Source organism: Ambystoma mexicanum, chromosome 8 (assembly GCF_040938575.1).
Source record: "Ambystoma mexicanum isolate Mex_15411 chromosome 8, UKY_AmexF1_1, whole genome shotgun sequence".
In the NCBI taxonomy this organism is placed as follows: Eukaryota; Metazoa; Chordata; class Amphibia; order Caudata; family Ambystomatidae; genus Ambystoma; species Ambystoma mexicanum.
The window spans coordinates 868146462-868171603 of NC_090929.1; positions in this window are offsets into that span (position 1 = coordinate 868146462).

Genomic DNA, 25142 nt, shown 5'->3' on the forward strand with positions numbered 1-25142 from the left:
AGAACACCCCCCATTCAGTTTATTTAGAACATTTCAGAACACCCGTGATGTCCGCAGACAAATCGAACACAAAAAGAACGTCTAACACATAAAAAAATACAACTTTCATCCTATCTCATACACTCCCACCCTCCCCAAACACTCCTACACACCAACACACTCTACTAAATACAGATTTTGAACAAAGTTTCACCGCGCTGTCTGCGGACGACCGCGAATCCAAGATGGCGGGCGCTACCAAAAATCTGACGCGCTTCACGCTCCACGCCGTCCAATCAGCGAACACGTTGCATGTCCGCGAACATCACGAAAGCCAATTGGCCAATCAGGACCGAACACAGCACTCCTGTAGAGGCTTGTTAGAGCTGTTTCACATTATACGATCAATCGATCAATGTGCTGACTTCTTTGTATATGACATAGCACCATAAGCATATATGTCAAATTCTAAAAATAGCACAAATATACTCTGATATATTGGGTTGAATAAGAAAATACCCCAAGAAAAAGGAAGCCATGACTGTTCTGTGCCACTGAATGCAATCCATTCAGTGGCCCAGTTGATAATATGATGTGCTTATTCTGAAAACATGCATTCAGGGTGCAGTCAAATCTAGAAATGTATATAATTTCTTTCGTGAATCCATTAAACAGTCTTATACTGACAAGGTCACTTATTACACGTCCCTCACAGCACAAACCTGTTCAAGAACACGTGTCACAAATCAAAGAGGCATGCCATCATCACGGTAAAGTATGAAACATTAATTAGTGAAGAACGTGACTTACAGTCGCTGCCTTCATGTATAAAGAGCAGAGGTGTGGCTAATTATTGATAATTAACTGGTTCCTTGTCAATTGAAAGTAAACAAATAGCCGAATGCAAGGAGGATGAGAAAGACCAAAGTAACAGCTTAAACAATAGATAATTGGCAAATGTGAATAAACGCCACACATGCTCCTGAAAAGAAAATTAAAGTCATTCTGCAAACGTAAGGAATGTTGTTGCACAGGAGTTGGTTATTTTTTGCAAGCAGTTCAGGAATAGCACATAATATGCATACAATGCATACTGGCTTCAGCAGGTGAGTGCTGCACGGTTCTCAGAGCCCCTCCTGGGGCTCCTTTGGTAAAATCTTTTGGAACTTTGCCCCAACGCTTCTAGCAATGTCGTTGTCTCTCCCTCGTACCCCTCCCCTGCTTCCCTTGCCGTTTGCCTTCCCTCCCATCGCCCAGCCCGCCTCCCTCCCCTGATTGGCGGTTCTTGCTGTGGCCTGCAGCCTACACCGTGCCCCCTGCTTCCCTTGCCATCTGCCTTCCCTCCCGCCTCACTGCCCTCCCCCCTCCCCTGATTGGCAGTGTGCTGTCTCATCGATTTCCCATCCTGGCCGAGCGCGGTGAGTGCAGCACAACTTTCATGGATACCTAGCTGCCCACCTGCTGCCAGTCACCTCCCCTCTCACCGCCCAGCTTACCCCCCTTCCACTTACCGGCGGTTTTATTCCCCTGATGTTTCAAATTGTATAAACTTGCCTGTATCATTACCACTGAAATTGAATTGTGATACCTAGACCTTTTCTCCCTATTTAGGATTCTCAAACTTAGGTGGTTTCCACTTGTGTTGTTAATATTTGGCTGTCAGTACCACTGAAATTGCATTGTGAAACCTTGGCCTTTTTCTCCCTCTTTAGGTCTCTCACACTTGGCGCGCCTTCTCTCCTGTCTCAGAATGTGCATTTTCTGAGCTCTCATCCCTATTGCCATTGTCTTGTCCCATCTCTCTACTCTCTTGCCTATCGCTGTCCTGTCTGTCTATCCTAGGGTCCCCCCCTCTCCTTCCAACCCCCCTCTTCTCCCACCTACTCTATGCTGCTCCCTGTCTCTCCTATCTTTTAAAACTGCTTATCTATTGACTATCCTGCTCTCCCCACTAAATCTGGTAGGAAGAAGTTTAAAAAGGACATCCTGGTCTCCAACCCAGGCCTCCCTATCGCAGACACCTACACCAGTGCCTCCTCCAAGGAAACTCTCAGAGACATCCTCTTTGTTGTTCCTTCACCAGGCCTATGGACCCCTCATATGGTCTCTGTGCTCTCTACTTTCTCCTCTTCTACCATTAATGGCGGAACCCATTGGGACGCACTCCAGGCCTCCTTCCATTCCTCTAAGGTCTTCATTAATGTCTACTCTAATGGGACCGTCTTGGTCCAAGGCCCTCAGGCCAACCTTCATCTCTTTGATAGACGCTTCCCGTGCCTCATCAACTTCCTTTCTTCACCTGCTGTCCCCTCCTCCCTCTCCCTGACTACCTTACCTCCCCCTTCTGCCTCCTCCTTGGCTACCTTGCCTCCTCCCTCCCTCTCTGCCCCCTCTTGGGTATGCCCTTGGAGGCTACACCTCCCAAGGGCATACCTATGATCTGTACCCCTCCCCTAAAGTCCTTCAAGGATGGCAATCTTCTCCATATTGCCACTCTAAACTCTCACTCTGCTGTCAAACACTCCTCTGATATCTGCCGCCTTCTGGAAGAACTTGACCTTGATGTCCCCGGTATCACTGAAACATGGTTCACGCCCAGCTCTGTTACTAGCTTTGACACTCTCCTACCTGATGGCTACAAGATCCTCTCCGTGCGCAGGACCAACTGCTCTGGTGGTGGTGTAGCCCTGATCTTCCCCGAGTGGATTCCTGCCACTGTCACTCCTACGGAGGCCTACTCCTCGTTTGAATGCCTCGTCTGCAGGCTCTCTCTCTCCCCTAGCCACTCCCTTACTGTGGCTACTATCTATTGGCCGCCTGGTCAGATTTCTTTCTTCCTCTCTGAGTGGGAGGACCTCTCCTCCTCACTCCTGGCCTTTACCACTCAACTCCTCCTTCTTGGAGACTTCAACTTCCACCTGGATGCCTCCTGTCCTCCTTCTGGACTCCTTCGTGACCTCTTCGACTCTCTCTCACTCACTATTCTCCCCTCTGGCCCGACTCACTCTGCAGGGCACACTCTCAATGTGCTGATCTCCTCAGACCTTCCCCTCTCTGTCCCTCTCTCCACTCCTCTCTCCTGGAGTGATCACTTTCTCCTATCCTCCCACCTCACCCTCGCTACGCCTCAGGCCAAGCCACCTCCATCACTGCCACCCTCCTTCTCGGCCATCCAACCGATGAAGTGCGTGTCAGTTGAGGCTTTCACCACCACCTTCTCACCCCCTCATCCCCCTTTGGCTGACTCTCACCCTGACACAGCCCTCTCCACGCTCCACTCTTCTATATCTGATACTCTTGATATCCTTGCCCCTGTCATGAGAATCCGCCTGAAGCCCAAAGCCAAGTGTAACTCCTGGTTTCACTCAGACCTCGTCACCCTAAAACGCAAGTGCAGGGTGGCCGAGAGGAAATTGCGTGCTTCATGTTCATCCTCTGAAAAACTGGCCTGCTGTCTGCTACAAAGGCAGCACCGGCTCTCCGTCCTCACCAAGAAGAGAGCTCAAATCCAAGCCCGCATCTCTGCAGCATCTAACAACCATGCTGAACTCTTTAAAATCTGCAAGGAACTGGCCAATCCCGCTGCAGAGTCTACCTCTCCTGTCCCTTCCCAGGCCCTCTGCACGGCACTGGCTTCTCACGTAATTTCTAAAACTCATGACATCTTGTCCTCACTCTCCTCCGATCACCTCCCCCCTGCTACTCCCTGCTCTTCCCCTGGCCCTCCTGCAGCCACCCCCCTCCCTCCTTCTCTGCCTTTCCCCTTTTATCTGCAGACAAGGTTTCTAGACAAGTCCGATCTATGAAAGTCTCGTCGAAATAGGTTGACCCCTGTTTCTCCAAAACTATCAATGACCACATTGACTCCTGGCTCCTGCCTTGGCTGATTTCTGCAATCATTCCTTCGCCACGGGAGTCTTCCCTTCCCCCCTGAAGCACTCCCTTGTGCACCCTCTTCTTAAGAAACCCTCTGCCGACCCCTCCTGTCGTGCTAAATATCGCCCAATCTCCATCACTCCCTTCCTGGGCAAGCTCATGGAGAAACTGGCCATCTCCCACATTAACCTCCACACTGAATCTGTTGGTTGTCTACATGACCACCAGTCTGGCTTCAGAGCTGCCAGAAGCATGGAAACTGCTCTCCTGAACATCCGTGAAGACCTGCTCTCCAACCTTGACTCCAACACCCCATGCGTCCTCATCTTGCTGGATCTCTCTTCTGCCTTTGACACTGTCACCTATGCATCCTGCTCAACCGTCTCTGTGATAAACTGGGTATCACTTGTCAGGCTCTGGTGTGGCTGACTTCTTTCCTCTCCGACCGACCCTCACAGGTCCAACTTGGGTCCTTCATCTCTGATATCCTTTTCTCTACCTGTGGTGTCCCCCATGGGTGTCACCTCTCTCCCTGGCCGTTCAACCAATACCTGGCACTCCTTGCCCACCGCATCGAGGTTCTCGGCTCCAACTTCCAGTGCTATGCGGATGATAACCAGCTTATTTTCAGGCTACCCTCGGCCTCCTCCTCTCCTTCCCTCATCTCTGACTATCTGTCTGCCATTCAGGAGTGGTGTGCCGCCAATGACCTCTGCCTTAATGCCTGTAAGACTGACTGAGATTATACTCATTGGCACACCCGCTCCCTCCTTCCCTGCAGTTCTCTGGCCGGTCTCCCTTGGCCCTCTTCCTGCCCCCACCTGCAAGGCTAAAAACCTCAGAGTTATCTTCAACTCCACACTCACCTTCTCTCCTCACATCTCTGATGTCTCTAAGAAGGAAGTCACACTACCAGCAGCACCTCCTCAGAGGTAATCTTCCTTTCCTCTCCTTCCCCCAGAAGCTCACTGTCTCCAGAGCCCTGGTTCTATCTAAGCTGGACTATTGTAACAACCTCTATCTAAATCTGCCTGCCTCTACTCTCCATCCTCTGCAACTCATCCAGAACAGGACTGCAAGACTTGTCCTTGGCCTCAAGCCAGGGATCGGATCCCTCCAGGACTGAAATCTCTGCACTGGCTCCCAGTGGCTGCGAGAATTAAGTTCAACACCCTCTGCATTGTCCACAAGGCCTTCTGTGGCCTGGTGCCGCAATACTTGCAAGTCTCTCTTCCTAAATATCTTCCTTCTCGAGCTCTTCGCTCATCTGCATCCAACTCCCTCAGGGTCAGTCGCTTCTCCAAGCAACGAGTTGGTGGTAGATCGCTCTCTTCAGCAGGGGGCTCCATCTGGAACAGCCTTCCTGCCTCCCTGAAACTTGAGGAGAACCATCTCTGATTCCGGAAGCACCTCAAAACCTTCCACTTTGCCTCTGAGTTCTCTCCCCTTCTCCCCTGCTGAACTCCTGTCAGAAACTGCACTGGTTACCTGGCCACCCTTTCTGATTCTTGGGCCCCGCCAGTTGCCCTCCTGCACTGCCTCCCTGGCACCCCATGCACCGGGGGACTGTTTTCTGTATCACCTACAGTCCCCCTACCAGCACTTATAGCTGCACTTACCTTGCACTGCCACCAGTGGCCGTTTTTATTTATCTTATTTATTCAATTATCCCATGTACTGCACTTTCCCCTCTCCCTTCCCCCACACACTTTTCACTCCCCCCCCTGCACTTGCACGATCTGAATGACACCTGGCCTAAAAGGATCGTTGTTCTGTCCTCCCCGTTGTTCCCCCTACCTTGCCTCGTTGCGCCTTGAAACACTTGTGTATAGGTGCGTTATAAATGCCATATCATATCATATCATATCATACCATGCAATTTATATTCTAACCAGTGAAACTGCAAGCAATGCTCGTTATTTCTCGTGACATATCAGTATTAATGGCACGAGATGTAGTATGATACAAGATAACTACTGCTCGGTAAAGCTATATCAAAAGTACAAAAAGTGTTCAGTGGTGATGAATTAGTCTATCCGTGGACCTTTTCACCTGATCTTTCCCTCAATATCAGTAGCCTTCCAGCTTGTGACCCCACCATGGCCATGAGTGATAGGAGACTTTAAGCGCATTGCCTCCTTCACAGACAGAGTACTGCAGATTTAAAAATTGGCATCGCTTCTTGAGTCAACTCCTCTCACTTGGGCACTAGCACTGGGCTGCACAGGCACGGTGCAAATAGGAGCTTTAATGTGTTATTCCAATGCAGAGAGCGACATGGAGTCTCTACTTCTATCCTATCTCTCACAAATGTCCGGGGTGGGGTTAGAATACAGACACCAGCCTCAGCCTTTGCAAACGCAGGGTCTATGGTGTGTTAAGGGAAGAGCCCTGGGCTGGGTGACTCTCATACTTGGCAAAGTTGTTCATCCAGCCTTGCTCAAGAGACTGCCACCTAGTACAGTGTAACCGTTCATCCCCTGCCTGTCGATGCCATCATGAGGTTCCAACGGTGGAGTATGGCGACCACAGGGTATTTGCAATCTTGATTTCTGTGGATGCACATTGTACATGGGTGAGCCTAAGTGTTTGAGCAAACGTTGGGTGTGTGCGTGTGCAGGTAGATGTCAGGACTCAGGAAGATAATGGGGCAGTTTTAAAAGGCAGTGAGTGTGACATGGTTCAGAAGTGATTCAGTGAGAGACACATGATGAAAAATTGTGGCAGGGAGAGTCACATGAGATGGAAAGAGGAAGGCAGTGAGAGCCAGGTGGGGTACTAAGTGCCATATGTCAGATATGAGGCAGTGAGTGCCATGTGTGTAAGAACTTGGATTGTGAGAGTTACATGGGCAGGCATGGGGTAGTGAGACAGAGTATGGCCGTGAGAGTGACATTGGAACTCTATCCGGGGAAGTGAGAGGGAGATTAGGGCACAATTGGTGCTTAGAGAGTCACATGGGCAGAACCAAGTCAGTGAGGGTCACATGGGCAGTGAAAGATGCATGAAGCAAATTGGAATTCACTGGACCTGGCATCAGAAGTATGGCAACATTGCATGTGTTCCACAACAACAAAAACGGTGCCTTTTTCAAATTGTATGTCAGACAAACATTACGCTACAAAATGCACTGTTTTTAAAAAATATATATTATTGTGTGGATAAAAGCCCTGGAAAACCTCCTGAATGGCCTCAAACTTACTTGCTGGTTTGTCTTGTGCGAAGTCAGGAAAAGAATATGCACCCTAACACATTAAAAATGCACCAGCTGCTACTGCATAGTGTTTGTTCTGGTGAATAACCCACGGGTTAAGCTCTCGCTTCGGACAGGAGGCTATGCTATTCTTCGCAATTTCGCAGCAGCCCCTAATTCACACTTTATCAAAAGGCCACTAAAAAGGCAAATAGCATCTAATATTAAAAGTGAAAAGAATTTGGCATGAAGTTATACATGTATAAGAAATATGTTATATATTTTTTTATTTTGTATTTGAAATGATTTAGTTTTAACATAAACTTTTCATTTGGTTTCGTTAGGCTATATAACATCTTAGTATTAGCATAGCATAACATTTTTGTAAAAGAACGAGTTTCTTCAATGTACGATTTGTGAATTTGGTTCTTTTGAGCAGTCAAGAATGTCCACAAGAAATTGGACGACTGTATAGACAATTTCTTGTCCTGGCCTCCTAAGATCTTCAGAAATCTTGAATAGATTGCCAAATAAAATTCTCTTGTCGACAAGGGCTGGGCAGATCATAATGAGGTGTTTCAAGGTTTCAGGTGTGTTTTTGTCCAAGCAGAAACGGCAGAATTGATCCTTCATGGATATTTGTCGAATATTAGCTAGTCTGTGTCTAGTTGGATGGTTGTTCAAACAGATTTTCATGAAAGCAGTATGGACAATTGGATCTGGGAAAAGTGCAAAAGTATTGCGGAGGTCGTGAATTGCGCGGATGTCAATCGAGCATTGTAGGTTCATGGAGTATCTTTGTTTTTCTCCAGATGTTTTGGCCCAAACATTCTGCTGCATTCTTATATTCGCACGCTGAGGGCGGTTGGTAAGCATTTCTATTGTAATGTCTTCTTTCGTCAATTTTTGGACTAAGGCGGCTTTCCACATTTTCAACATTGTGTTATGCATAGCGTGCGGGGTCTCTCATAGAATAAGAAGTGCTGGGATTGGATTTTCGTTTTCATTTATCAGCGTGTGCAGGAGTTCCATCTGCTTCCACCATACAATCGAGGAAAGGGATTGTAGGGCCAGTTCGAACCATATTCTGAATATGGGGATACTTTTTGGAAGGTTCAGAATCTTTCGCCAGAAAGCTGATTCGAAAGTTTGCCAGTTTACCTCTGTTGCTATAAACATGGCATCACTTCCGTAGGTAATAATGGGAATGACCTTTTGCCGGTGGAACGCCAGGATGGGTTTTAAGGAGAATTTGGAGTAGCGTCTTTGTAACATCACTCCTTGTCTGGCTAACCTTTGGATCTTACCTTCCATTGGAGTCACCCAAGCTGTTTCAGCCTTCTGCTGGTTAATTAGTACACAAAGGTATTTGAAGGTTGTAAGTACTTCAAGTGGTTTGTTCTCCATAATGAAGTTTGTGAGTCTCAGTCGGGTGTTTGTAGTTTGGTGTTTAGTTAATGTCAATATTTTGTTTTTTTTTACATTTATCTGCAACTCGTTGTTGTTCATGTATGTATCTGTCATCAGCAGGTTCTCTTGTAGGCCTGATGGAGTTTTATCCAGCAGTACAATGTCGTCAGCATACATGAGGTATGCAATCAGAAAATAATTAATTTTTGGTGGATTAAGTGAGTCAGTTTTGATGTGAGAGAAATAATCAGTGGTGTATAGATTGTACAAGGTTGCAGCGAGAGGGCATATCTGCTTTAGACCGTTGTGTGTTCTTATTTCACCTGTATTGAGGCCTTGTTTTGTTAGTCTGACGGTAACGGATGTATTGGAGTAGAGTAGCTTGATGGGTTCGCTGATCTCTAGTGGACATTTCCATTTTGCGAGATTTTGCCAAAGTTTATTCCTATTTATGGCGTCAAATGCCATATGAAGGTCTATGAAGGCGGCATAGACTTGGGAGTTGTTTCTTAGGGCTTCATGCTTTATTAAATTTAGAATCAAAAGATTCACATTTGTGCCCACTTTTGGTGTAAAGCCTGTTTGTCTAGCATCGAAGCGGTGTGTTTCTTTGGCCCATGCAGTCAGTTTTTGAAAGAAGTATGTCGCAAACAATTTTCCCAGTGGATCTAGGAGAGCAATAGGTCTAAAATTAGATGGATTGTCTCTATCGACTTGTTTATAGATCAGGGTCAGCACTGCTCTAGACCAAGTGGCTGGTATCGATTTTAGTTTATTGATTAAGGTCAGAATAAGGTCCATTATGTTTGCCCATATCTCCGGAGCCTGTTTCAAAATGGCGTTAGACAGGACATCGGGCCCAGGGGCGCGAAAGGGATTGAGTTTTTTGATCATCTGTTGGAAATGGTGTTTATCCCAAAGCATGCTCCATTGATTTGAGATAGTTAGTTCTGCTGAAGTTTCTTCTTGGCGTCAGGGTTTATACAGATTGGTGAAATGTGAGATCCATTTTTGTTCCGAAACATTGGAGACCATCAGGTGTTGGTGATTGGGGTCATTGTTTAGCAAATTCCACTGATTTCTCAAGTTCTTATTTTTGATTGTTAGAAGCATAGCTTCAGCATCTGTTTGTTGCAAGGACATCTCATGGGTTTTTTCCAATTTCTGAAGGCTTGTTTCGCTTTTTTCATATTTTGCAGATTTTCAGTCGTGAGATTCTTTCTCCATTTTCGGAGGTGTTGACGAAGGATTTTCTTTTTATTTGCTAGCTCAGGATTATAATGATGTCGATGAACAGATTTTTCGGCTGGAGTGACATTGATCGGGAAGGGGATCAACATCCAATCATAATTTAACTTTTCTTCATCTGGCATGTTGGTTTGACAGAAGGTCCGTGGCAAGAAGGCTTGGTTTTTAAGATAAGTCTTAATCTGGTGGTTGTTCCAGTAAGTTCTAAAGGTGGAGCTGAAATTGGTGTGTTGTGATCAGACATTCCGATGCCACGTAGGATGAGCATGGAATGGTCGCTCTTAGTAGATGGTTGAATTGTATATTCTAGTATCAAATTATGCAAGGTTGATGAAAGATAAATGTAGTCGATAATTGCTGTGGTGTTTCTGCTAGACCAAGTGGGGATCAGCATCTTGTGTTCATCGCAAGGGTGGCTCATTAGAATCAGGTTTCTCATGGTAGTTTCTTTGGACCAGCGGCGTGCTCTGATTGTCAAGTCATCAGAAGGTCTGAGGAGACCAGTAGAAGTAAAGAGATGGATATTAAGGTCCCCACAGATGATAAAGTCGATGTTGGGGAATCTCACGATGAGTCGATCGATGGTCAGAAAGACGCCATCCAGGAAGTTGTTATCATTTATTGCCGCTGAATTCCAATGCACATTTATAATTGCAATCAAACTAATGGTAGAAGTAATCTGTTGACTTTGATAGGCCGAGTTGATTGGTTTAGAAATCTTGATCAAAGTGAATTGGGTCCATGGGTTGATGTTCTCTGTTTCAAGAAAGCTCCAGGCTGGAGTAATCTTAATCAGTGTCAAGATGCCAGAGGAGGCACGTCCCGAGGCACCTTTTAGGGCTGGGTTAAGCACAGTAATATATCCATCACAAGTCAGTGGTTTAGTAAACCAAGTTTCTTGAAGACAGATTACTTGACAGGGTTCACGTTCCGGGACAGGTGAGTTGAACAGATGGGAATGTCCTCTCGTGTTCCATGAGCACAGTATCCAACCAGAGGTTTGTGATGTAGTTAGTGGTTATGAGTAGTAGGCTGGGTTGTTGGATTGGACTGAAGATGCAGAGTCATACTCTCGCCAGAAGGGAGACTGTAAGTAAGTCTGCTCTCGAGACGATGATCTCTGTCTAGCAGATTCCTTGTGTTCTTTGTTCTCGGCGATTTGTCTTGATGTTTCCATCTATGATCATCAGATGGTGCTGCAGAGTGTATAGCTGGGCAATTGCATTCCCGATCGTCTTCTGTTGAAAATATATTATTGATATTTTGAAAACTGTTCAGTTTCTTCCTGAAACCCAAACCTATAGATTGTGACGAATCCACAGAATCTGTCCCTACTCCTCACGGGGGAGCCACCCCTTTGCGACTAGGGATGTAAGCCTGCTATACAAAACGCTGCCTAAGGACAACAAGTACAGCAAACTGTACCTTCTTCCTTAAACCCCATGTCGAACAGGGTTGTTGCATACATGCTCGCTCATCATATTGTTAAAGAAGTGTACCCTTTAAAATTGCTGCATCTGATTGCTGACACCACCATTGAAAGCTAAAATTCCATCACCAATGTTACTCTGTTTCACGTTGTCAAGCGGACCAATTAAGGAACACGTCGGTTACCTGGAGTAGCGGTGGAGCAACGGTGGAAGAGGACGACCGCCAGAAGGAGGGTGGCAAGAGAGAGGATGTGTACAGAAGGCAGGACCAGGACATGTAGATGTTGGGTGGAGAGCATGCACAACTTTGCAGATTCTGGGAATGCAGGAGACTTTCATCCCTGAGGTCTGAGGGAGTGCGAGACAGCGCCACAACCGAAGCGGCAAACCAATGGGGCCGAAATGTGGTGCCCGAGCAAAGAGAGAGAAAACCAGTGAACATGCAAGAAAGGTGCAGAGCCGCCGAGAGCGACCTGCCTCAGCTGACATTGGACCCGCGTGGGTCACCACAAGGAGAGGGAGGAGGGCAACAGAGAAGCCAAAGGATACGCAAGAGAAACTAATTGGGGCCCAGTGGGCCTAAAACAAACAGGCACCAAAAGAAAGACCAGGAGAAGGGGGAAAAAACACAAGATCCAGAGTGGAGCTACTAGACACCGGAAAGTGAACGAACCACCTCGAAGGGCTAAATTCAAAATATATATCCATGACGGGGTGAATGAAAACATAAAAGAAACAGGAACAACCACAACATGTATTCCTCAAGAAGGCAACTGTTACCCTAGACTTTGAAACCCAGTCCAGGCTATGCCGTCTCCCCCAAAATCCCCAAGGGTTATACCCCACAGCCATATCTTTTGGGTGGAAAGCTATAAACAGACATATGAAAGCGATTCACTTAGTCCAAGAAGGAGCACGGACAGGTAGTGCCCACCTCATATCTGACCACCCTTGACAGATGGACCAAGACCAAGGAAGCAATGTGTTAAAATGTTACAAAAGCAAGTCTATCAAGTAAGAGCCAAACTGGCAGGAGCATTTTTTTGTGGAGGAGGGGGGGATTTTGTGATGAACCATCACGGCACACTGGTTTCGATTTCAACTATAGTTAATGATAATGATGTGTTATTTATATAGCACCTTAAACCAAAGCGCTTTACAGAGCACATATTTACATACAATATCACCCAACCGAAATTGGTACTCATTTATCGACCTCGGAAGGATGAAATGCTGAGTTGACCTTGTCGTGATTCAAACCTGCGACCTGCAGATCACGCTCAGATTGCGGCAGCGAGCGCTCAACCAGCCGAGCTATCTTACCAGCTAGTTCAAGCTTTCAACCAAAGTGTTCAAATTAAGAATTACTTTTCTAGGCCAAGTGTGTCCTTTTCTTATTTACTGGTAGGGTCAGTTAGATAAGCAGAGCTTTGAAGGGAGGTATAGTCTCTGTGTCACATCTGGACAAGCTCTGTTCATTTTTTGTAGAGTTGGGAGCCTCTAATATAGAAATATGGTAAGGTAAGGGTTTTGTTTAAGTCGAATAAAGAGTAACTATTGAATCAACAATGTCCAGTTGTCCACTTCTTATCTCTGCCTTACCACAGGATTTAATAAAGACTAATAAGCAAAGAATTGCTAGCATTGAAAATAAATTCACAAGTTAAGAATTACAAACTGCAAGTTTGTGAGATAACACGCTATGAGGCTCATTTTCCAATTGCAAATATTTTGGTGACAGGGCCATATTACCTTTTCTCTTTTGCTTGAACAGGCCCCTGCCAGTGAAGAGAAAAGTGGGGAGTGGAAAAAGGCAGTGTAAACGCTTGCACGACAACCTTTTGCGATTTGCCATATAAGTGAAGTAAACACCTGCTATAGCATTTACCATGATTCCTACGGATGTCCACCTGCTTTTTGCTGGTGTAAAAAGCAGGCAGACTCCATAGTTTTCCACAGCATTTGCACAAGCATGAAATTCCACGCTGGCGCAAATACTACAGTATTTGTATGGTGTGGAGGAACATGGAAGCGTGATTGTAAATTGTGATTCACTCCACCTCTCCACCATACACAAATATGAAAATGTGGCATGACATGAATGAAAAGCGAAAAAGCCATACACGAGGCTTTTATGGCTTTTCTTTACGTTACGCCACGGAGCAGAATGAAATCGCATTGGGTTAGACAATTTCAATGTGAGCGTATGTGACTTTTAATGAACGAGGACTGTCTAAAGAAAATATTTATTCTATAACAACAAACACAGGGAGGAGAACACATACTGACATTCTACAGCCAGAAATGATGTTTACATGCACATGTTTACAACCGTAAGAGTAATTGTGTGCTTATGTTTTCATCAAAAATACAACATTTCGATTGGCAGGATGGGGCTGACCCCTCTTTTCCACTAGTATATAGATGGCCAAAGCTTCTATGATTATTATCACTACAGCACTAAGAGAGAATTATATGATTTTGAATAGAAGTTCAAAAGTTCCCTGCCTAAACCTTGCAGTTTGTAGAGGATGACCATGGGGGCCGGTTGCTGCCCCCAGCTCTATGATGCAAGTGCTGGGGGTAATTTTGGGAGGAAATACACTCACCTGTTGTATTGGGTGATTTTTATTTAAAATTTGAATGCCCTAGGCTACCTGATCCTTGTTTTCCAGCCTAACTGATCTTGATCTCCAACAATTCGTATTGGGACCTACTCATTAAATGGGAAATACTCAGGATCTGGTTCTAGCTAAGGAAACTCTGCTAGCTGTCCAATCCGCAGAGCCAGTATTTTGGTCCGACTATTATTTAGTGACATGTACATTTAAAGTGGGCCAGGTCCAGTCTAAGACGCTCCAGCCTTGTGTGTGGCAGCGCGGCTGGCACTCTGCTGACTTGTCGGGTTTTGTCTCGCTAGTGAAAGCAAAGTGTCTGGCGGTTCCTGCCGCCTCTCTCTCTAATCCGTCCTGCTCGTTGCAAGAAACAGCTGATATAATGGTTCCCCGGCAGCTTATCCAACCACATAGGCTTCCTTCAGAACCATGGTTTTCCATATAGCTCAAAACAAATCGCCTTAAACTTAGACAGATGGAGTGCAAATGGTGCATTGCGCATGGCACAATCTAAGAGCATAGTATAAAGCATGCTCAGTAGCCTATTTTTCAACTATTACAGCAGCTAACAAATCTACTTCTATGGTTATTACTTCTCAGGATTGTTGCGATTGCTTGTCCCAGTTTGTCCCAATTGAGGCCACTCGTACCACCATTTCAGCCTCTGTCTCAGTTCTCGTTACGGAGAGAGAATTACTAGGTCCGGTTGGCTTGACTCAAGTGAAAGAATGGTCTTCCTTTTTGCTTTTTACTGAGGCAATGGTATCCCCTGCCATACAGCACATTAAGTCAGGCTCTCCTTCAGACGTGGTTCCACTGGCAGTCATGAAAGAGATCTCTCGTGACTTGCTAATGGAGCTTACGACAACAGTAAATATTGCCTGCCAGACGAGGATTATTCCATCGGAATTTAAGGTCGCTACAGTGATTACCCTTCTGAAAAAAACGTCAGTAGACCCATCTCTTCTTTCTAATTTCCACCCTATTTCTCTTCTACCTTTTTCTATGAAGCTCTTGTAGTCTGGTGTTGCCTCTTTTATCTGAATTTCCGGAATCCTCTCAACTTCTGGATCCTGCCCAATCAGGCTTTAGGCCTGGTTAGGGCACGGGAAGTGTTTTGGTATAGGTCCAGGATGACGTGGCCAGACTGGTTGATGCAGGTGGGGTGGGTGCCCTGATCTTTTCAGATCTGTCAGCAGCGTTTGACACCATGAACCATCTCACCTTGCTGACTCTCCTGACTCAGAATGATATCTATAGTGCTAGCCTGTTTTTTGTCGTTCCTGGCCGTTCGCACTCAGGTGCTCTGTCTCCCTCCTTTCTTTTCGGGTTCTTGTCACCTTACCTGTGGAGTTCGGCAGAGCTCTGCCTTGTCGCCTATTCTCTTCAACATTTATATCTGGCCTCTGATCTGTCTCATCTGCTCCCTCGGCGTCAGGTGCTATTCTCATGCCGACAACACACAGATCCTGATCCGTTTAGATCTCGATCGGGCTGAGATGTTGTTGTGCCTTCATCAGTGTCTGGTGGCCGTGGGTGAGTCGATAAGCCACAACTGGCTGAAGTTGAATGGGGACAAGACAGAGGTGTTGGTGGTAGGTGACCCCGGGTCCTGCACTCTGGGTGTCCTCGTTGTGGCCTTCCTCTCTTGGGTCTCTTCCTGTTCCAGTGATGAAGGTGAAGAACCTGGGAGTGATTCTTTCATCCTCCCTTTCTATGAATGATCAGGTCTCTGCAGTGTGTAAAATAGGTAATTTCCATTTTAAGACAAAAAAAAAGGTGCTTCCCTTGCAACCGGCCACCCTTCTTCTGACGGTGGTTGCAGCCATGGTGCTCAGCCGGTTGGATTACTGTAATTCCCTATACCTTGCCCAGCCCAAGTGTACAGTCCAACTGTTTCAGTGCATTCAAAATATTGCCGCCCGGGTGGTAACGGGGTCCCCCTATGTGGCTCAAATCTCGCCGTTGTTGCATGCCCTGCATTGGCTCCCAGTGGCGCAGCGTATTGAGTTCAAGGTACATCGAGCGCTGCATGGACTGGGGGCAGAATATCTCCAGACCAAATTCATCCGCTACTGTCCTACCTGTTCTCTGCATTCTGCATCAGCTGGTTTTCTGGTGGTGTCTACCTTTCGCCACTAGCGCATCGGTGGTCGGGCTTTCTCAGTAGCCACTGCTCGAATGTGGAATGACCTGCCACTGTCAGTAAAGACCCAGCCAAATCATTTGGCATTTAGAAGGGCTCTAAAGACATTTCTGTTTTGGTGGTTAGCAGCTGATGGACGGTAGTCTCTGTTTCTCCCTCTCTAGCAACAAGATACCTCTGGGTGACCGTGCACTGCACACATTTCAATAACATAACATAACAGGATTTTCCCATACCAACCAATACAAGGGGGAAGGTGCTCATTAGATGTGGCACACTAACTTAACTATCCATTTAATAAATAGTCCCTAAAGTGTAGCCGCCCACTTTCTTTGTATAAATGTGCCAATAATTAAAAAAAAACAGTGTGCCCACCAGAGCGCCTAAATAATCTGAGGAGGAACTCCTTTTGACCCATTTGCTCTGCACTCCGCAGCAGATTGTGGTTTGCAGCAGGTAAATCCATTTTTGTTTCTTAGCCCTGAATTTCATGTGTGTTCTGCATTCCATTGGTCTGAGTTTAGCGTCTTGGTCGCATCCTCCACCACCCTCTTTCCTGCCTTGCATCCCATTGGTTCCCCTCATCCCAGGAGTTCAAATTAGCCCTGTCCTGGCTTCAGACAGGCCATCCTTGCCCAGGAAGCTAGCAAAGGGCCCCGGCAAAACAGAGCACAGCTCCTCTGTGGGCAGCTCATGTACCCTGTTTGACCCTGTTCGCCCATGGACGCCTGGTGGAGAATACGTCAGCGACAACGGAGGTAAGGTTGATACGGGCGCTGAGCACAGCTCTGTGTTCAGATAAAATACTAACACTCATTTTATGGCATGCTAATGATATTCCACTGATCAGCACTGTGCTATGCTTATGCCCATACGTTATTGATCTGTCTCGCATATTGCATACTGCTTTTCCCATTGCAGTATATGTCATGTACCTACGTGCATTTACCACTTGTGTATATGTTTTGAATCTAGGTGCATTTTCCAATATAGTTATGTTTAGAAGCTAGGCTCATTTTCAAATATATTCATGCTTTGAATCTAGGTGCATTTCCCAATGTATTTATGCTCTGAATAAAGGTGCATTTTCAATTAGAGTATATGTTTTGAACCTAGGTGAATTTCGCAATATATGTATGCATTCAATCTATGTGCATTTCCCATTAGAGTGTATGTTTTGAATCTAGGTGAATTTCGCAATATATGTATGCCTTCAATCTATGTGCATTTCCCATTAGAGTGTATGTTTTGAATCTAGGTGAATTTCCAATTACAGTATATGTTGTGAGTCTAGGTGCATGTCCCAATATACTTATGTTTTGAATCTATGTGCATTTACCATTAGAATATACGTTTTGAATTATGTGCATTTTCAAATATACTTACGTTTTGAAGCTAGATGCATTTTCCAATGTATTTATGTTCTGAATCTAGGTACATTTTGCAAAATAGTGTTGCTCTGTTTCTAGTTGCATTTCCCATTAGAGTATATGTTTTGAATCTTGGTGCATTTCCCTTTACAGTAAATCTAGGTGCCTTTCCCAATATATTTATGCTTTGAATCTCGGTGCATTTTTCTACCACATTGCGCCCTCATCCTAATTTCCTATTCTCATGTCACCTCCCTGCCACAATGCCACACGCTTCCCAGGTCAGAACAGCTCGCTAGTGCTGCAGAAACCTAATTAATGACCTACCCACCCAACCTCTCCCCACTTCATCCACCCACCAGCCCCTCCCCTGCCATCATACTCACTGTTAGGGGGAATTCTAATTTCTGTGCTAATTCCCTTCATCCTTAGAGACCCTTAGCTCTTTTGCTGAACTTTAGGACTTTTTCATTTTAACCCTGAAGTGAGTGAGACCACTCTCGTGTGTGTTTTTACCGGATTTGGATTGAATGTTTCATGTTTTGTGGAGTCTGACAAACTCCATAGGCATTTACTTTTTGTATGGTGACACACAGCACCTTCAGTACAGTGTCAAAGAAAAATCCTCCAGATTTCTTATAAGGTTTAAATACCTTTTCTTGTGTTAACTACTGTTCCCAAGAATAGTAAAGTGAAATTGACTTTACTTACCTTTTCACTTTTTAGGTCCAGCACACACCATCTTATGTGGAGTGCTGGCGAGTTACCTAGTAGCCCCTTATCCTACATTCTCATCTAACATATTTTATGTTACCCTCACTACTTTAAATGGCTGTGAAAGTGGTTTAAATTTCCTACCATTGTGCTTTCTACCGCAGGCTGAATCCTCAACTACAGGATAGCACCCGTGGGTGACTATTTTGTCAAAATTGCCTGTTCTCTTCTTGTTTCACCATTTTCTGTTTGTGAGGTCTTTCTTGAGTTTTACTCTGTGTGCCAAGCCAGGTTTGAGCCCTTTGTTCATTTTGCCTTTGGCAGGCTTCAGTCCTGAAACCCGCCTCTGCCTCCAGTGTGTCTGGAAGGGCAGGAAGTGAGGGAGGTTACCGAAACTCCCCTTTCCTTTGTCTCTAGGAGTGCATGAATGCAACCTGTTCTGATTTGCTGGCTGGCTGTCCTTTCAGGACAGGCACCCTGGTGTTTGAATGACAGCCTAGGCTGTGCATGAATGGGTGAAACCTGCTTAAAAGGTGAGGGTTTTGGGACTAGAGGCAGAGTCGACCACTGGGAAGAACACCCGATGAAGAAACCATGACCGAAGCTTGCTGCATCCTCCTGGTTCTTTGAATTGCCCGGTGAAGCCCTTCTGCTGTGCTAAAACTAATATTTCTGATTGACAAGCAACGCTCCGGAAGGGACTACTTCTTCCCATGGGTTAGTCTGACCAACTAACCCCGAGACGAACTCCACTGGACCATCTTCCCTGAATGGCTGTACTTCTTCTCTGCTGCAAGAACCGAGTGCCAGGGGTTGAGAAATCCGTAGTCGAGTGCAACATCTGCAATCCAGCCAGAGGCTCCAGGAGTCTCCTAAGGACCCTCCAGATGCACGATGACCCGATCTCATGTCCTCTCATGAGAGAGCAGGACTCAAGGAGTGAAGGAAGCCCAGACGGTATCCGAGATCCGTGGTGGTGCTGTTTACCGAGTGCTGCCACGGTGAAGTGCAGCTGATCCGAAAAGAGCCCATAGCTGCCTATGACATCCAAATTGCTGCAGCACGGGTCCTCCAGACGTCCTCCCTCTTGTCTCCACGGTGGTGGGTCAGGAACCCAGGATCTGCATAGCTGCAACAGGACAGAATCCAGCTTAACCGCTCTTCTTCAAACCTGAGGTACTGTATCGACTTGGGGTACTTACCTTGTTGTCTTGAACTTTGATTTCACCAGTTGAGACTTGCATTGGCTTATCTTAGAGTTGATTCCAACTCTGCTTTTCACAAGTGTAACCGCTTGTGCTCCTACAAGTGATTTATACAAAACTCTATATACTTTGTGCAAGACATTTATTATCCAAGAAGTGCCTCAGCTCCATAGACTGTGCTCAAATTGACTTTGGCTGCCTGGCTCCCTGTTGACTCTTCTAATCCATTGACTTTGATATTTATGTCCCCCAGAGGTGATACCTTGCTTTTAGACTGTTATTGCTGGGAAAGGTTTTATCTAGACTTCATTGGAAGATTTAAGTATATTCACATGCCCTGAGAACCTGCTTAACCTTTTTTCTTTCCTTTAACCTTTCCTTTCTGCAACCTCAGAATCTGCAAAATATAACTAGTGATATATGAATGCCATTACTGTCCTTATGAATGAAGTCACCTCGGGGTGAAGGAAGTGTGTAAAAAGCATCTCGAAAGAGTATCCACTAAAAGTTGTGCTATTTGCGGAAAAGTATTTTAAAGTATATTTGATTGTTACCTATCTTGCCCTTTTTAAAGAATGCTTATTTAAAAATGGGAGTTAAATTAATAAATAAATAACTATTTATAACTGAAACCTTGAGTATAAGTGTTACTTGGCTCCTTGTATTGGCAAATTTCATTTCTGCAGCTCTACAGCTCATATTTACCCCTCTTGAGATAAGCCTGGTTGATTAGTCACACTACCAACTTGTGTAGTACAGGCCTACACCAAAAGGTGGGTTACCTAATACCAAGCATATAAGTGTTGTGTAGTGTCACACAGTATTACTACATCAATTCTTACCTAGCACTCGCAGCCCCTTTTCCCCTCTTCACCACACCCAGCCCGTTGCTCACCTACCCCCTCGCTACCCACCTGTCCACACAGCATTAAGATCTCACAGCTCCCAAATCAGAGCTGCAAGCTGTCGATCCAGAATTGAATATATCTGTCATCAGAACCACCCTCCAATATCCCCACTCCAGTCCCCCACCCAACATCTCTCCCACACACCAATCTCCAACAATTATCCCACTTCTCCCTTTACACAATCCCCCCTTACAACCTCCTCTTCCCCTGTCTTACTCATACTTCCCTTCCTTAAGCTCTGTGACGGTTGCCCTGGCCAAAACTCCAATCTCAACAGCTCTCACCCACACCCCTCTGTCCCCCTGAACCTCCTGAAAGGGCACTGGGCGCAGCCACCTCAGGACCTGTCACTCGCTCTGCTCTCCTCTGATTGTACAGAATAGATCCAGCAGAGGATGAGCGTTAGCCATCCTCCCCAGCTCCATTAGGATATCTTACCCTGCAGCACTGACTATGAATCACTGCAAGTACAGTTTTGGCTCTCCTCCTCTACCACCCACAGCTTTCTAATCCTATACAGACCCCCTGGCTACAATCAGAACTTTGCAGGTTCTCTCAGAGTGGTCCTATCTACCACCCTAATTCAGCATCGCTCTCTTACCATATTTAGAGATTTAAGCATCTGGTTCAACAGCCCTTCAACCCCCATTACCCATTCTCTCAATGATGACCTAGAAGCACCTACCTTGACCCAATTGATATCTCTCCCAACTCACTAGGCAGGCCACACCCTTGATGCACAGATGACTCTTCAATCTTGTTCTCCGTCAGGACCTCCCCATCCTGTCCCTCCCAGCAAACCCCCCCTACCTCTCATACCCCCCGCTCTCTCATCCCTCTCTGGAATAAAGTGACTATTATCCCTGATCTAGCCAACTCCCTCCTAAACTCACTCCAAGTACTCTCACTCCAGGAAGGATCCCCCTCAATTGAACCATTTGATCATTTGCTCTCCAGCACCCTCATCTCCCTGACTGCAACAAGATGTCACTCTCAGAGGCTGGGCCCCAACCCCAAGTGGTACACATCCCACCTCAAATCTATCAAAACCCTCAAGCACCAAATAGAGCAGATTGGAGAATCAATCCCACATCTCAAAACAAAACCTCTCTTGCAAGCCTGACAAGGTCCTACCAGTCAGAAATGAGAAAAGCCACAAAAAAAATGAGTCTATGGGAACCAAATCGCTGTAACCCTATCCAGGAACTGCACAGAATCTTCACAGAATTCTAGATGCCTCGCTACTCACCAGCCCCCCCTTAAGTCCCAATCACTCTGCAATGCCCTATCTGAAGCTTTTTACAATATCGCCATTGAGCGACATGCTCCATCCTCTCCAAACTAGCCTTGATGCCCCTTACCTTTCCCCACTCTCCACCTAATCCCAGCCCTACTCCCTTGTTAGACTAATCTTCACCTTATTCTCCCCCATCTCACACCATGACTTCCTCAAACCTTTAGATTAAAGCCAACCTTCAGGCTCTCCTGAAGACCCGTGGCCCCCCGCTCTTCTTAAGAACATCCTAAGGACAACATGTGAAGGCAGAATTGCAAGGTCCATCATTTACCAGTCCTTATCCTCTGGTATCTTCTCATATGCCTTCAAAGCCTGGTGCATCAAATCTCTCTTCAAAATACCTTTGCTCAACCCCCACATTCCATCCAACTACCACCCTATTTCCAACGCCCGTTTCATTGCCAAACTGCACAACATACAAACCGCTCTGCCTCTCCCCAGAAACCAACAATCGTATTGATCCAGACCAAACAGGCTTCAGACCCCTTCGAGGAACTGAGTCCTCTCTTGTGTCAGTTTGGGATGACCTAAAAAGAACAGCAGATTCGTAAGAATGTGCCACTTTCATCCTCCTAGACTTATCCTACCACCTTCGACACCATTGACTGAACCATACTCACAGACAAACTACACTCCTTAGGAATCAAAGATGCTCTGCTAACATGGATCTCCTCCTCTCGAACCTCTCGCAAATTATGCTACTCCATCCTTTCACTTCCTCTCTCTTGCCCTGTTCTGATAAGGGTCCCACAGGGAGCCTCCCTTTGTCCCATCCTCTGCAATAGCTACATTAGCCCAAACCCTGCACTCAACTGATCTCAGTAATGTATCTGCTACAACTATGCAGACGACACTCAGATCATCCACAAAATCCCCAAGTCACCAGCCTCCCCCCACCCTGACCTCTCCTGCCTTTCTGAAATCAGCCATCTCCTCAACCCCGGCAAAATGGAAATCCTGACATGCAGCAAATCTGCTCTATTTCCCCAACCTATCCCCTGGTCACACTCCCTATGACCCATCCCTGCAGCATCCACTTCTGTAAAAAATATTGAATGCACGCTGGAGTGAAATCTATCTCTCTCACACCACATCAACTCTGTGTCCAGAACCTGCCTCTTCCACCTACGCATCCTCAGATGAATCTTCCCTTACCTCTTCTACCCACATCGAATCTCTGCCATCCTTGCCAGCATTCTCTGTGCATAGACTATGCAAATTCCCTTTACTTAGGTGTGCCAGAATACCAACTCAGGAAACTCCAAAGAATCCAAACCCATGCTAGCCACCTCCTTCATGTCCTCTCACCAAGAGAACATATCAGCCACACACTCAGAGTGCTACATTGGCTCCCTATCAGCTGACAGACTACCCTTAAGGCCATGTGTATCACTCACCATGCCCTCCATAACACTGGTTGCGAATTCCTTTGGGATAAGCTCACATGTTATCAACTCACCAGAAAACTAAGATCCGGTTCTGCTCTTTTCATTGTTATTCCCCACTACAACTCGACCAAAGTAGGAGGATCCTCATTCTCAATCTAGGCCCCCATCTTCTGAATCTTCCACTCCACATCCGCTGCATTGACAGCCATTTCTCCTCAGAAAGACCCTCACTATCTGGCTATTCCCCACACCAACCTGAAATCCTCTTCCCCCACCCCTGCCATCATGGCAGCATTTGCATGCATCAGTCTCCCGCATATCTAAACTCCAACAAGTCAATTATACATTGACTCACATATGGATGCGGGATGCTGTCGCAGCCCCCCCCTACACACTCAAACCACACACCAACCAGTATAGACGAATAATCAACAGCCCACCAGGCTGCCTTCTCGCAGACTGGTGCACACCAACCGTTTGATAGTAGCCAATATTTTACCAAAGAAATGTATTATGATAGCCGTCCATTAAATCCCGCCTGGCCACATACATTGAGGATCCATAACAGTAGCATACCAGTAGTCAAAGAACTATGGGGATTGGTGATAAAACACTCAGAACGTACTCAAAGCAGAGTTCATAAGCTCAATGATGACAACCTGTCTACTTTTATTAAAAGAGGTTTTTAGGCCAACATGTCTTTTTCCAATCTAGTGATAATGCAGCCTTTACATATGACCTAAGCACCCCATCACTTCGAAGCCAACTGCACATTAAGAACCGTGAAGGCTAGGACATGTACTGTCCTAAAGGAAACTGTGAAGGTTAGCTCCGATATTGCACTTTGAAGATGGCTGTTGGAAGCCCTCTATGGAACTTTGAAATTATAAAGTAAGACTATAAGGTTAGCCTGTCTATTGCAATTAGGGAATCCTATGATCCCTACTCCTAAGGCAGCCTGTCTGCCACGCGTAGAAGATGTATTAAGAATACCAGTCTATTTGCTCCTAGAGGACTTTGAGGGTAGCCTGTCTTTATTGCCTAACCTCTGCCATTAGAGTACAGCGACAACCTAAGACAATATTCAGTCTAACTGGTTACATAATGAATCTCCTGCACTAGCACACTGGCGTGACCTCCAATAGCACCCATCCATATGCCTGACCTCTTAGGTTGCTTACTAGCCTAACCAGCCCACTTAATTCCTAATTTTGGCTGAATGCACACACACATTGTAAGCCTTGTCTAACAATGTTCCCACACCTGGACTTCGGTCCATGAGGGTGTTCCCACCACAAGCGTATTGAGGCCATACAAATGGGAAAAGGTGCTATATAAATGACTACTACTGCTAGATAAACCTGCAGGCCTTTAAAGACTGCAATACAGTTCAGAGTCACTGTTGACATAGACAAAGACTACTGAGAAAATAGCAAAGCTCACTTGAGACCCACAGAGAACATAAAGGAGAGAATAGTATGCAGAGTAAAATAATAGTGAACCCCACAGGTACACCATAGTGCTCATTTGCCTACATACATGAAAGGATCCGCAAAAAAAGCCAGATGGTAGACAGATGAGACCAGCTCTGGAGATCTGTGCTCTACAATTTAGCACTATTGAACTGATAAAACAATATATATTCAGACAATCCAAAGCAATGAAAGAACCACACACTTCTTTTTTGATCCGTGGTAGTTTTGTGCAGTGGCACGAGAAACTTCTTGTGGTTTTCCCTAACCAATGCTACTTTTGTGCATCCACACAATAAACTTTGTGCAGGCTTATTTTCAATCCATACTGGTTTCGCATTGCGGCCCGAGAAACTTTGCACTGTTTTTCATACCATGTCAGGTTCCTGCAGCGGTACAAGAAACTTCACACAGCTTTTTGTTTGACTTGTACTGGGTGCATGCAGCGGCATGAGAAACTGTATGCCGTTATTTTCAATTCATGCACAGTTTGTGCAGTGGCAGAAACTATTATTTGTTTATTTGTATGGGTTATACATAAACTTTACAAAACAGTTCAGAATACAAAAGAACACAACTTAATTTAGAAGAATTCATCATACAATACTAAAACCAGTATAAATGACAATTAATATGATTCAAAGTAAAGAGAACCAATTACACTTAAATCACTGATTTCATGAGAAATTAGACATACAAATATACTCAATTTCTAATAATAAGACTTCACTACTTCTGTTGTTATGAACTCGGACTATCTCCCTATTTCCATATCAATACAAAAGTGGTACACACAGTCCACCTACGTCATTTTGTTCACTGAATATACATCTTCAATTCATTTCTTTATTCAATTTGTATTGGCGATACTAATTGGCAAGTATTTCTTAG